Below are 15,171 nucleotides of genomic sequence, written 5' to 3'. Positions count from 1 at the left end.
TCGTTATTGTTTATGTAAGAAAAACTGGGTCAGGAACCAGATTATTTATGCTAGGAAGAGAGATTACATCAATGAGAGGAATAGGTTGGGGAGAATACGTATTTAGATATATGAAAAACAATCAATTAGACAAATGAATCATTTTGCATACACCATTAAACAACAATGGTTTTTGTGAGAGAGCTGAAGGCTTTAGCAAAACAAAGTGGTCTACATGGATATTCTCGAATGAGAAAAGCTGAATTGATCGATTTACTCGGTTTGGAATACAACAAACCCCAGACTGTTAGAGAACTCAAAGCTCAAGCAAAAAACAGTGGGCTGAGAGGTTATTCTCAAATGAGAAAAGCTGAATTGATCACTTTACTAGATAATGATAATAAACAACAAGATGATGTTGATAAAAAACAACAAGAATTAATATTTGTACCCACATCCGCCGGCGTTGGTAAATATCTAAGAGATTGGAAGATGGATATTAATTCCAACATGGATGTTAATGATGTTAAGCCCATCATATAGAGCAAAATTAATGAGGAGTTAGATGATTTACATAGTATAAAATACCAGCTGACGATTAAAATGTTATTGAGTAAAAGTAGCACAGACGATAGCTCCGAATATACCAAACCATATTGCCGTAGCAATCAATAAGTTATAATCGAATCCGATACTATAAACACATCCTTAGATACATCAATTCAGAGGATACAGGAAACTTAAAACGCTGGACTAATAGACTTTCGGGTTGGGGTGTGGATAAAATCGATAGTTCAAAGGTGGATCTTATATAGATTTACCCCAGTATCATAAAAAGTAAAAAGCCATAATTAATGTAAAAATAAATCCGATGACTGTTTCAGAATGATGATAAGATCTGCATTGTTCCCTGTAGACAATCATCCGGATAGACCTTCGAGCTATCCCCAAAACGATGGACTCAACTTCGATGGTATAGACGAACCTACACCAATATCACAAATTGATAAGGTGGAAAAGCAAAATAATTTAGCTATAAATGTTTTCGGACATTCTTCTGAAGGAATTGTTGTACACAGGATAAGCTCCGCTCTGGAACATATTCCCAGAATCAATTCATTTCTAGTGGAAAAGATAGTAAATATCATTATACATGGATAAAGAGTTTAAGCAGACTATTATAGGATCAAACAACCCATAAAGAAAAGAAATATTTCTGAGAAAGATGCCTACATGGTTACAGCAGACAAGATCTATTGGAAGCACATAAAGAAGACTGTAGAGGTGTTAGAAAGACTGCTGTCAGGATCGATATGCCTAAAAAGGGAAAAATATATTAAAATTTGAACATTATTGTAATCAAATGCCAGTATCGTATGTAATTTACGCCGACTTCGAAGCGCTTATCAAACCTATGGAAAATAAAGATAATAATCAAGATAGTAGTTTTACGTACAAAACTCAAGAACATATTCCTTGTGGGTTTGGATATATAGTTGTAAGGTATGATGGGAAAACAAACCCGCCAGTGATTTACAGAGGTCCCGATGCAGCGGGAAAGTTCCTAGAATATCTACAAAATGAAGAGAGAATAATCAGGGAAAATTTATCGTGTAAGAAACCCATTGTTTTTGACTAGGGATGATTGGAGAGCTTATAAGAGGTCAACGAGTTGTCATGTTTGTAACAAACCCCTAAATGGGGCTTCCGTAAGAGATCATTGCCACGTCATGGGTAATTATCGGGGAGCCGCGCATAACGAGTGTAACTTGAAACTAAAAATGATTCTCAAACAATATCCATCCCCGTTGTGTTTCATAACCTTAGAGGATACGATTCACATCTCATCATGCAAGCTATCTCAAAGACCGACGGTGGCTTAACGTGCATTCCTAATAATATGGAAAAATACATATGATTTTTATTGACTAAAACTATACATTATACGGACAAGGATGGGAAAGCCAGAATAAAGCAAATTAATGGGCTTAGATTCATAAACTCTGTACAGTTTCTGTTACCTTCCCTGGACAATTTAGCTAAGGTGAACAATCCTGATGACTTTGCGATAACAAATCAACATACCGATAGGTTAACTCGTCATTTGTTGCTGAGAAAAAGTGTATATCCTTACGAATATATGGATGATTGGTCTAGATTTGATGAAACTAAATTACCACCCCTTGAATCATTCTATAGTAACTTGACAGAATCTAAAATAAAAGATGCCAGATTATGAACACGCTCTGATGGTCTGGGATTAATTAGGTTGTAAGAATTTAGGTGATTATCACGATCTGTACTTAAAAACCGATGTACTGTTACACGCCAATATATTCGAGATATTTAGAAAGACATGTTTAAAACAATACGGCTTGGACCCGGCGGGGCAGTCGGGTAGCCTAGTGGTTAAAGCGTTCGCTCGTCACCCTGGGTACAATGTGTGAAGCCCATTTCTGGTGTCCCCCGCCGTGATATTGCTGGATTATTGCTAAAAGCGGCGTTAAACCTCACTCACTCACTCACTCACTTGGACCCGGCATGGTACTATTCCAGTCCCGGACTTTCATGGGATGCATTGTTGAAGAAGACCAGTGTAGAACTAAAACTACTCACAAATTACGATATGCACTTGTTTATTGAGAAAGGATTAAGAGGTGGTATATCGATGGTAGCGAAAAGGTATTCTAAGGCTAATAAGAAATTAGTGGAAGGATATTATCCGAGTAAAAACGACACGAACATATTATATCTCGACGCCAACAATTTGTATGGATGGGCTATGAGTCAACCTTTACCCACGAGTGGTTTTGAGTGGGTCGATATGAATGATATCGAAGTGGATGATATCCTCTCAGATTCTGATAAAGGGTACATACTAGAAGTTGACTTGGAATATCCAAATTCATTACATAAAGATCATAACAGTTATCCGCTAGCTCCCGAAAGATTAATGGTTAATAAAGTTTGGATGTCAGAATATCAACACTCCTTGATGGGTAATACTAGGTTAGCTAACGTAGAACAATTCGTACCAAATTTGATGGATAAGACAAAATATATAGTTCACTACAGAAATCTCCAGCTATATCTATAGTTAGGTATGAAACTAAAGAAAATACACAGAGTCCTAAAGTTTGATCAAAGCCCTTGGATGGAGCCGTATATAAGGCTGAACACAGATTTAAGAAAGATAGCCACCAGCGATTTTGAAAAGAATTTATATAAGCTCATGAATAACTCAGTATTTGGTAAAACTATGGAGAATCTAAGGAAGTGTGTTGATGTTAAATTGGTCAGATCTAATGAGGAAGAAAGACTCAGGAAACTTATAGCCAGTCCGGCTTTTAACAGAAGCAAGATATTTGATAACGACTTAGACGCGTTACATATGCAGAAGAGTAATATAAAATTCAACAGACCGGTGTACGTCGGTATGAGTATTCTCGACTTGCCAAAACACTTAATGTATGAATTTTATTACAACGAACTTAAGAAGCAATACGGCGATAGATGTGAGGTGTTATATACCGACACAGATTCTTTGTTGATTGAAATACAAACCGAGGATGTGTATAAAGATATGGCAGAAAAAATAGATATGTACGACACGAGTGATTACCCCAAAGATAATCCACTGCACAGCATAATAAAGGTACTCGTATTAGGTAAGATGAAGGATGAATGTGCTGGGACTCCTATAGAAGAGTATGTCGGATTAAGACCTAAGATGTATTCTATAAAGAAGTCCGATAATGGAGAGATAAGAAAAGCTAAGTGTTTTAAGAAGTATGTTGTAAAAAAGCATATCAAACACGAACAGTATAAAGAAGCATTATTCAATGGTAGAACGTTCAAACACGAGATGAACTCTTTAAGAAGTTACAATCATAGGATATATGGATTAAGAATGAACAAGACGTCATTATCCCTGTTAGATACAAAGAGATGGATTGATAAGGATGGTGTAACTACCTATGCGTATGGTTATTTAGGGTGGTAATGCTGTATCGTTGGTAACTATGAACAACTCTTCTCGTACAAATCCCCTGCCTGGTCCATCTTTAAGATAATAAAGACTAGGCTCTCCTTCTTTCATAACAAACAACTAATGTTATATGTCTTAACAGACCAAATCAGATCGGTTGCGCGACGTAGGCCTCCTTCGAGTTCACCGGGCTGGTATAAATATCTTACGCTTACTCTATCCGGACGTTTTTGTTCTTTGCCTCTCCTCGGTGCTGAAGATTCGGAAGTCACGGATTTAATTTTTATCGCGTCTGATGGTTTCTTCCCGATTAATCTCGTTACTCCATTATTCAGCGCTGATACAACAGCTGATAATCGTGTCACCCATTTGGTTGATCTCAATCTTTCGGATTTCATTTCGATCCCCTACTGATAGCCAAACAAACGTTTCGCTAATGTCTGGTCAAATCTTTTGATGATAGCTTGACTACGGTGGGCCTCTTTTTCCCCACGCCTGATTTCGACATCGTGCTTTGTTCACAGTTTAGTTACCGATCCCATAAACTCGCGACTGGGATCTACTTAAAATAACTTAGGCCATTTTAGTGGTCCGCGTTTATATATACGGCTCAATGCGTTAGATACTTCTGTTGAATCTTTCGAGGTTAATGGCTCAGCCTCTTTGTATCGACTAGCCACATCCACTACAGTTAAAGCATGTTTATACCTTTTGCGTCTTACCTTATCATGGGGAAGAAACAAGAGGTCAGCCTGATGAACTTCATTCGTTGTAAAAATATCAAACTTCTTCCTCGGCATATAACGCGGTGCCGGTAAGTATATTTGCCACATCGCTTGTTTCTTTAACCAATCCTTGGCCACATCTTTTGATACCTTGATACCTTTCCAATATCCTCGTGGTCTATAGTAATTTTTATCCATTATTAATTAATATTGATGTTTCTTTTAATATGACTTATGACTCTCGTTGAATCGCATCATCATTTTTTGCATAAAAATTTCCATCTGTAGTGGTGTTATAGGTAAATAAATCTGGCTCTTGTGGAACTGGTCCGGAACCCCCATTACCTATACTACTCGGATAAACAACATACTTCCGTAAGTAGGTCTTAACTTTTCTATCCAACAGCATTATGTTCAGATTTGCAGTGGATTAACTGCATTCATCACATGACATTTAGGTTTCTCTACACAATAAAGTCAACGAATAAAAACGATATCCGTTCGAGTCATATATATGGAATACTGTAAGGGACATTCTCGCGATCTCGCATTCTCGCGATCTCGACCTTTGGAAACGAGGTAAATATGCCCAAAACACGAGAATGCGAAATCGCGAGAACGCGAGATTTGGCCAAAATCTCGCGTTCTCGCGATCTCGCATTCTCGTGTTTTTGGTACATAGCACTTTTTGTCAAAAGTCGACAACGAGAGAATGCGACATTTGGACATGATGCAAAATCTCGCAATCTCGCAATCTCGACTTGTCAAATTAGGCCACAAAAACACGAAATCGCGAGAACGCGAGAACACGACATTTCATTTTCTCGCGTTCTCGTGTTCTCGCATTTTAGACACTGTCCGTGCGCATGCGTAATATCATACGGTCAAGCGCATGCGCACGTTAGTAGTCCTTTGGTCATGCTTCTTTCATGCTCTTCACTCTCCAAGTAGCATTTAGCAAACTTATGACTTGAGCTTGGAAATGCTATGTAATTTACATACACAAAGTCTGAGTCATCTCCCGCTGTTACAGTTTCCTATGTCCTTTATAATAAAACCCTCAACATGCTCAATATAATTTACAAAAGAAATTGTGTGCATGAATGTCCAATGATAGTGAAAACATTAATGTGTCTGAAAGCTGGAAACAAAACTATCACCGTCAGGGAGTGAGTGATTAATATTGCTTAAAGCCGTATCAGCAGTACTACAGTTACAGAAATAATCACAGGCCAGTGAGTTTCTCCATGAGGCAATTTCACACACGGTAAGCATATTCATGAAAGGCAAAATTCCCATAGACCAATTTGAAACACAAAATTAACTATCATATTTTCATCCGCTCCAACCTGACTACAAAACATCCTGCTTTACATTATTTTATAGTTAAATGGATGAAATTATCATTAAACCGCCCGCATGTTATCATAAATGAGCGGGCCACTGTTGAAGAAATAAACGACGAGTGTAGGTACAATACAACACTGCAGGGAGAATAAACCATGAGGGGCGAGTGTTTTATTGTACAATAAACAACAACCACGAGTCGTTTAATGATTTTATGAGATATCAACATTATGTACAGCCTCTTTAAGGATGTTGATAAAATGTACAAGGTTTAAAAATATTTACCCCTATTTAAGGTGGGTATTCCCGCATATGCTCACACAATCCTCAGGTCGATTACACGTACCTTTTCTCCCAAAACCGATTGTCATATTGTAACCGGGGATTGTGATGGAAAAGACAATTTCAAACATAGGCTACGGGTGTGAGTGTCTATTGCCAGAGTAGATAATGACATCCTTTAATGTACAAAACAATAACATTATAAAGACAATACTGCATAGGTTTCATACACATACATATTCACACATTCATTCGTTTCATATAAACATACGTCTATATTCTGTACATGAACATGAACTTAATAATCAATGATATACAAAATCATTATCTTAACCCTATAATAAACAAACAATTCATCAAGGGCGATAACTCGATCCCGACATCACTCATAAGATAAAATATAAACCTGGTCCATGTTGTAAAATACACTTAACCTTATAAATACAATTACAACTTTCTTGAAAATGCTGTATTTATTCAGTAACTCACATATATCTGGCACGATACACTATTTACAATTCATATTTCGAGACACAACAAACATGTAAATTAACCGTACCCTGTGGGTGACACTGGTATGTTTATCGTCTTCATGCAACCGCCTTTGAAACATAAATGTTTCTTCTATGGAGAGCAACCTGACGGTCACCTCCCTCTCACAACTAACGTCATCAAACTCGCTGCTAGAAAAATTAACAAGACCACAATCGAATCATCAGAAATAAAGTCGTGATTAATCGTATAATACTGCCCGCTTCGTTCTTCAATGATCTTAGCGATTAAACGTGTAGTCATCAATAGAGTAAGAGAGAGAGTTGGGTTTAACACCGCTTTTAACAGTATTCCAGTTATATCACAGCGTGTCAGCTTAATATGAGAGGAAAGCCCGAAGTGATGCAGGTCTCAGACGTTTACCTCTTCGATGAAGCCCACGAGAACGGCGAACCGGGATTCGAACCCACAATCATAGGTTTCAGGCGTGCCCAACTGGCACAACTCTGCACAGAGAATCGCGGCGCCTCAGACGACTGGGCCACCCTAACGAGTGTTGATATATTTGATGTCAGACCGCCGTCATATAGCTGGAATATTGCTGAGTGCGGCGTTAACAACAAACAAACAAACAAAATCTTTCTGAAAAATACCTTTAGGCATAATCATTTGGTTATTTGACTGTTAGTTGTCAGACAATATTTGTCAAATTCAGTCAGTTCACAGGCAAGAAACGGAGAGTGTTCTTGACTTTATTATGTTACCAGTCTACATATATATTTCTGTATAATAAAAAGACTTGGAACATTTGCATTCTGACATTGTCAAAAGTCAGGTGATTTTGAGCAGCCATTTTGAAATAAACTGCATTAATTTGCAAAGCAGAAATTTCTATGAACGTTGTGGTTCATCTCGTCGTTTTGATGTTAAAAGACACGAGCGTGTCATCCAACATCATTCTTCCAACTTTTTCAGTTTGTAGACAGTAATAAGATGTTGGATACAATGGTTCGTGCGCACCTCAGTTCACGCCGCTGCACGCGAGGTTACCGTGAGTGAGTGAGTTTGGTTTTACGGCGCTTTTAACAATATTCCAGCAATATCACGGCGGAGGACACTAGAAATGGGCTTCAAACATTGTACCCATGTCGGAAATCGATCCCGGGTCTTCGGCGTGACGTGCGAACGCTTTAACCACTAGGCTACCCGACCGCCCCGAGTTTACCGTGACGAATTACCTTACAAAATAGTTACATATAACATACAATTAGCAAAAAACACGAGAACGCGAGATCGCGACACTTGACAAATGTCGCAATCTCGCGTTCTCGCGTTCTCGTGTTTTTGAAAATAGCTACATATAACTGTATAGGCAATTAACACAAAAACACGAGAACGCGAGAACGCGAGAACGCGAGATTGCGACATTGGTCAAGTGTCGCGATCTCGCGTTCTCGTGTTTTTGAAAATAGTTACATATAACTGTATAGGCAATTAGCACAAAAAACACGAGAACGCGAGAACGCGAGAGATTGCGACATTGGTCAAGTGTCGAGATCTCGCGTTCTCGTGTTTTTGTGCTGATTGCCTATACAGTCATCTGGTGGCTCAGTCGTCTGAGTTGTCGCAATTCGTTGTGTAGAGTTGCGTCCCATTTTAAAGGGGCACTGATCTACAACAGTGCCCCGAGACTGGTTGTTGTCTATGTCATTGTTTTCCCCCCGTGAGTATCCGGATATTATAGCAGATATCAAGACTAGTTCGCGACCTGTGCTGCGCAATTCGTAAGCGCATGTATCGCTTTTATTAATAGTATTTCATTGTTGGTATATTGTTTAGCCAAACTGTATAAAGTTTCACGAAGGCAATTTTTGCAACGCCTCAATATTCAGTTATTTTACTAATTAACTGAAAATCGGTCAATTTATGTTATTGTTATTACGAATTCCAAACATCTTTATGTTTTAATTTAACCACCCAGTGACTGAAAATGATAGGATTAAATTATAGAAAACGAAATTCAAAGTACGTTTCTATAGTTTTGGCTTCTAATACTAGCGGGGCGGTCGGGTAGCCTAGTGGTTATTGCTGAGATAGTTCTAAAAGCGGGGTAAAATCAAATACACTCACTCACTCTAATACTAGGATAAATAGTCTATTTCTAAGCCCTTTTGAACCTCTTAAAAATTGTTAGTCAATCTGGACTTGGATTCAGTCAATTTCTATATTACTGATATATTTAGACATTTTATAAATTGCATGAGTGAATCACATTTTACACATTGAGTGTAACATATATGTATACACGCCTACGGGTACAAGAGGAACAAAAATGATTCTATCCAATGCAACAGCAAATGAATGAAAACAAAATGCAAATTTCATAACAGTTTTATGTATACATTTGGGCACCTTCCTTGTTCGAGGAATGTATCCATGAACATTCACATATAGGAACAATATCCCATACGTCTGCAGCTGTACAAATAAACTTTTTCGACTTCACATGGCTCTGTTACATTCAAATGTTTTAAAATATATACATATAGCGTTTCTGGATATTATAACCCGTGTTCGTTTCTCAACTGATCACTAAGTTTGTTTCAGATGTTTCACAAAGGTGTCTAGTCTCATCGGTCAGCTGAGATAGCACGTGTGACAATTATGTTCATGATGTCCATGGTGCTTTAAAAATATCCATGGAGTTAGAAAGCAATGAACAATCAATAAACGTATTATCGGCTAATCCTTTGAACCAAGTATGTTGTTTTTACATCGGCACTTCACGCCATGATATGAGTGTATTCCGTCTGCTTTAGTAAACCCTAAACATGTAAACACTTACAAATCCACTGTGCAAGATAACAGTGATTAATCAATGAACGTATTTTCTGTGGAACTTTTGATGGCGAGGAATGATCCGTTTACAAAAAAGTAAGTAAACTGATCACTCCTCTTAAGGGCTGCGACGTGAATTATACATAACATACATTTCACCTCACTTCAAACGTGGATTCAGATGAAATAATTACCCCAGACACAAGACATGCCAGATGGGAACCGTTGTCAGGTAATCTGAGTAGTGCTACCACTAACTATACCTGTAATAGGTTCATTAACTGAGCAAAGACACAGGTGTAGGGTTGTGCCAGAAAACGTGGATAACAACAAGAGATAGCAATCGTATTATCAGTACAATCCAAAATCCGAAAATGCTTTCACTGCTGGGATACCATTTTTTAAACTATAAAAATAAACTGACGGCCAAAAGAAACGTTACCAACGATATTTCTAGGATAAAATATGACCAACACAAATTGAAGCAGCAATAACAATTGTATTGTAGAAATTCATTATTCAGAACCGTAAAATTGCTAAGTCAACAACAAAGTCCTTGAGCTCCAACAGGGACATTTCTTGACAAGGAGTCATTCGTCCAGTATTCGATCAACAACATTGGTTACAACTTTAAGGTAACGACGGCCCAGACCGTTCAATACGGGATATGACCTCCATGAGCGGCAATGCATCTTCGAATGCGGCGTCGAACTGAGTAGACAAGCGTCCTCACATCGACCGCAGGTATCCGATTCCGTTCCTCACGGAAGGCAACGATCAACGCTTGTCTCGTGAAGGAAGGATGTTGACGTTTCCGAAGACGACGCCCCAGCTGGTCCCAGAGATGTTCTGTGGGTGACAGATCTGGTGATCGAGCTGGCCACGGCAGGACAGTCGTTGGCGTTGGCGTTAAGGAAGTCTCTAGTAACACGGGCTTTATGGGGTGTGGCGTTATCTTGTTGGAACACCGTCCGTTGTTGACGCTGTATGAAAGGAAGAACCACTGGCCGTAAGATATTGTCAATGTAGCGTTGTGCTGTCAGATTGCCTTCGATGATGAGAAGTTCCGTCTTCTCGTCCCCGCAAATGCCGCCCCAAACCATCACACTTCCGCCCCCGTAAGGTTCAACCTCCTGGACACAACAAGGAGCCGTACCTTCACCACGTCGTCGATAAACTCGCGTCCGCCCATCAGGTTTGAAGAGTTGGAACATGCTCTCGTCACTAAACAGCACTCGCCGCCAATCCCTTTGTTGCCATCGCTGGGTTTGCCTGCACCACGTCAATCTGGCACGTCGATGTTGACGGGTCAAGGTCATGCCCTTGAAAGGGCGATAAGCCCGGAGACCATAATGTCGTAGTCGTCTTGTCACTGTTTGTCTGCTGACCGGATGTCCTAAGCTGTTGGCAGCTGATGACGTCACAGTAAGAAATCTGTTCCTCGGATGAAGTACCCGTAAAAAGCGGTCATCCTGCGGGGTCGTGACCTTTGGTCTGCCACTCCGTGGTCTGTCTGCGGTTCTGCCAGTCTGTCGGAGACGTGCGACCAGTCTGGTAATGGTCATCTTGGAGCTGTTCATGTTAATGACAACCGCTCTCTATGTCGCTCCTATCTGCAGCCTACCTATGGCTCTCTCCCTCTGGACAGCTGTCAGTCTTGGCATGTTCGTTGGTGTTAATCATCGCAACCAATGATAGGGAACAGATCTGTGCGTAATTTAAACCGGGATTGCACGATAATTTGGGAAAGAATGTTTTATAAAAATGCTGAAAAACACCAATATTTCCCAAAATCCGCAAAGCACGTGTAAAGAACGACAGAGAACATGAAGGCTGTATTCGTGAAATGTGTTCTTTACTGTTTTTGAACAGGTTGGCATTTTTGTTTCAAAGTGGCAAATCAGTTAATGTTGGTAACGTTTCTTTTGGCCCTCAGTTTATAACCATCTGGGGTATTTCCAAATAACGACTTCCGATGAGCTTCCATCGTTCTTTTTGTCCGTTTGTTTAGGCTGACGAAATTAATTAACATGTGCCCTGTGTCTGAGATTCAGAGATCATAGGTAACCAGTCAGTGTTCTTGAACACGGTAGTCCAGTCTCTTGTCACGCTCGGTTGTGTCAGCGAGCTAATCGGCAGATAGTGAGCCCCAGCTGGCAGTGTTAGACATCCGAGAAGAAGATTAGTGCCCCTTTAAACCTACAAGCCGGGATATAACTGAAATATACTGTTCAAAGCAGTGCTAAGCAAAACTCACTCACTTATTCAGAGCAATGCCGGTCCCCCAGGCTTGATATTTGGGGTACTTTTCCAGTATAAGCATGCCTGTCATTTGGATGTTAAGGCCGCAATAAATAAATGGTTACAGTTTGATTGATTTTTTAAAAACATGGGAGACAGGAGACATTTAAATTTAACATTTTATTTTGTTCTTCTCGACCTACTTTAGGCATATGTGTACAATTGCTGTCGACGGATGCGATTCACATGCATCATGTGTGTTCAGTAGGGCTACGTGTACGGAGTATTTTATCAGGTAAAGAAAGTAGGAACACTCATATTAACGATACTTCTATTTCTAGGAATTTGAGGGCATTAGAATAATGTAAGGCAGGATGTTTTGTTGTCAGGCGGGAGCGGATGAAAATCAATTAATTAAAGTAGCGAATATGGTATCGTATAAAAACAACAACAAAAAAAACCATCGGACAATATCATTTTATCCTAATGCTACAAATTGGTCTTTGAGAAAAAAAAATTAATAAATATTCTAGCCGTGTATAAAATTGCCTCATTGAGAAACTCTCTGGCTTGTGATTATTTCTGTATCTCACAGTGTAGCCGCGAATAGCTGCAATACTGCTGATGCGGCTTTAAGCAATATTACTCGTTCACTCACTGACGGTGATAGTTTTGTTTCCAGCTTTCGGACACATTAATGTTTTCACCATCATTGGATATTATATTGAGCATGTTGAGGGTTTTATTATAAAGGACATAGGAAACTGTAACGACGGGAGATGACTCAGACTTTGTGTATGTAAATTACATAGCATTTCCAAGCTCAAGTCATAAGTTTGCTAAATGCTACTTGGAGAGTGAAGAGCATGAAAGAGCATGACCAAAGGATTACTAACGTGCGCATGGGCCTTGACCGTATGATATTACGCATGCGCACGGACAGTGTCTAAAACGCGAGAACACGAGAACGCGAGATTGCGAGAAAATGAAATGTCGCGTTCTCGCGTTCTCGCGATTTCGTGTTTTTGTGGCCTAATTTGACAAGTCGAGATTGCGAGATTGCGAGATTTTGCATCATGTCCAAATGTCGCATTCTCGCGTTGTCGACTTTTGACAAAAAGTGCTGAGAATGCAAGATCGCGAGAACGCGAGATTTTGGCCAAATCTCGCGTTCTCGTGTTTTGGGCATATTTACCTCGTTTCCAAAGGTCGAGATCGCGAGAATGCGAGATCGCTAGAATGTCCCTTACAGTATTCCATATATGGTGGCCGAGAGGGGACATCGCTTTCTCGCTTTCTCGCGGTATAGCAATATTCCCTCTTGGCCACGATATGGGTCGCATGTGTTATGTGTTTCTTTACGATAAAAAGGAAAACGTTAAACAACATTAATTAACATCAAGTGTGTGTGTGATGTGGGTTTTAATCATAAAAGAGAGCTGCGATTTTTCCAGTCGCATTTCAAATTATACATATGGACGGAATTTGAAATTTTCTCACTATCTACTTAAATATAATTTAACAGTACAGACTTAAGTGCTTTTTTAATAATCCACGTATTTCTGCGTAAAAAAGAATTTGATTGATTTCTGGCCCTATTTAGCTGTTTGATCCCCCGCCCCCAGGCCAAGTTATTAATAGCAGGAACAACGCTCAATAGCGCTGAGTAGTACGTGTTTCCTAAAAAGCAATAGTGTTTTTCCTAAAAACAACGCCTATATCAATGTTTATTCTGTTTGCGGAGTAGATGTTATCAAAGTGGAAGTCCTCGCCCAAGCAATTGTAATACTACCGGATGTCCACTATTTAATTTCTAGTTTTTGGATGACATAGTGTTCTCAGTAACCGTAATGTGAAAATAGATAGTTGATTGGTTTTATATTCAAGTTGGTATTTCCGCTATTCAAAGTGTTCAGTGAGGCCGTCTTATCAACAGTCATTTCTGAGATATAAATGCAAAGTATAATTACCGTATTCGACGTAATAAGCTTCCCGCTCTAATAAACGCCCACGGCGATATTTGCTAATATATTGGCTAGTGAACAATCCCAATTAGCACCCCTTCCGATTGATTAATGTACACAAGACTTATTTATTCGCGTATAATACGCACTCGTTATATGCACACTTAATTATGGGCAATTAAATTCGGGAAAAATATATCTGTCGTACATAAACATTTCAGGCTGTCAGCATAAACCACGAAATTTATCTTCCAACTCAACTTTTTTTTCACCAAAATAGTATTCTAATTTTGAGAGTGCCCTGGGCGCTTATTACGTCGAATACGGTAATTAAGTCTACGCTAATTTCTTTTGCATTAATAATTAACTGTAACGTTAATTTCAAGATTTACAGTACATACTATTCAAAAGAAGTTAAAAAACACCCAATTCCTTCATATGACTATGGTTAGTCATTAGAGGAAGCGATAGAGCGAGGACGCGATAAAGCGAGAGAACGATAGAGCGATAAAGCGATAAAGCGAGAAAGCGATAGAGCGAGAAAGCGAATGATTTTTTGGGTCATTAGATTTGGAATTGAAGCCGAATATGTGCTCGTCCGATTTCGGGATCACAATTATGTTCATTAAGTTGCATGTAAATTATGCAAACAAAAGTTGTTCATGTACACAGTTATGTTTCCATTAAAAAATACAGATGAATTAGATATGTCTATACCTTAAGTCACATATATGACTTTCGAGAGCGTCATGAACCCGTAACCCTATTCCTTGGACAATAGAAATGAAATGCGTTGTAAATAAATTTAAAAACAACGCGTTTCTTATACTGACTTTCGATCAAACTGTCTTCGGGAATTAAATTTGATGCTAAAGTGCTTGTAAAATAAAGTTTAACTTTCCCGCCAGGAGAGACAAGATATCCAGCTATAGTATAGGCTCAGGTAGGAATATACATATTCATGTAGCAATTCTCTATTAATTTAAACTGTATGGTTAACACTTGTGCGTTCTGACAGACAAACACACACACACACACACACACACACACACACACACACACACACACACACACACACACACACACACACACACACACACACACACACACACACACACACACACACACACACACACAATTTTGACAAAACTATACTTAAGATATACATAAAATATTACAATGATAGCTGATTTAATGTATGTTATAGATATATCATAGCAATGCATTTCATATTGTTATCAACCTTAACTTTGTGACCACACTTATTATGTCTCTCCATATGTGTAGTTGTGGTTACGCCACAGCGATGGGGGCA

The sequence above is a fragment of the Haliotis cracherodii genome, unplaced genomic scaffold, assembly GCF_022045235.1.
Source record: "Haliotis cracherodii isolate W230 unplaced genomic scaffold, xgHalCrac1.p SCAF_21, whole genome shotgun sequence".
Classification (NCBI taxonomy): domain Eukaryota; kingdom Metazoa; phylum Mollusca; class Gastropoda; order Lepetellida; family Haliotidae; genus Haliotis; species Haliotis cracherodii.
Note: the sequence above shows the minus strand (reverse complement) of the source record.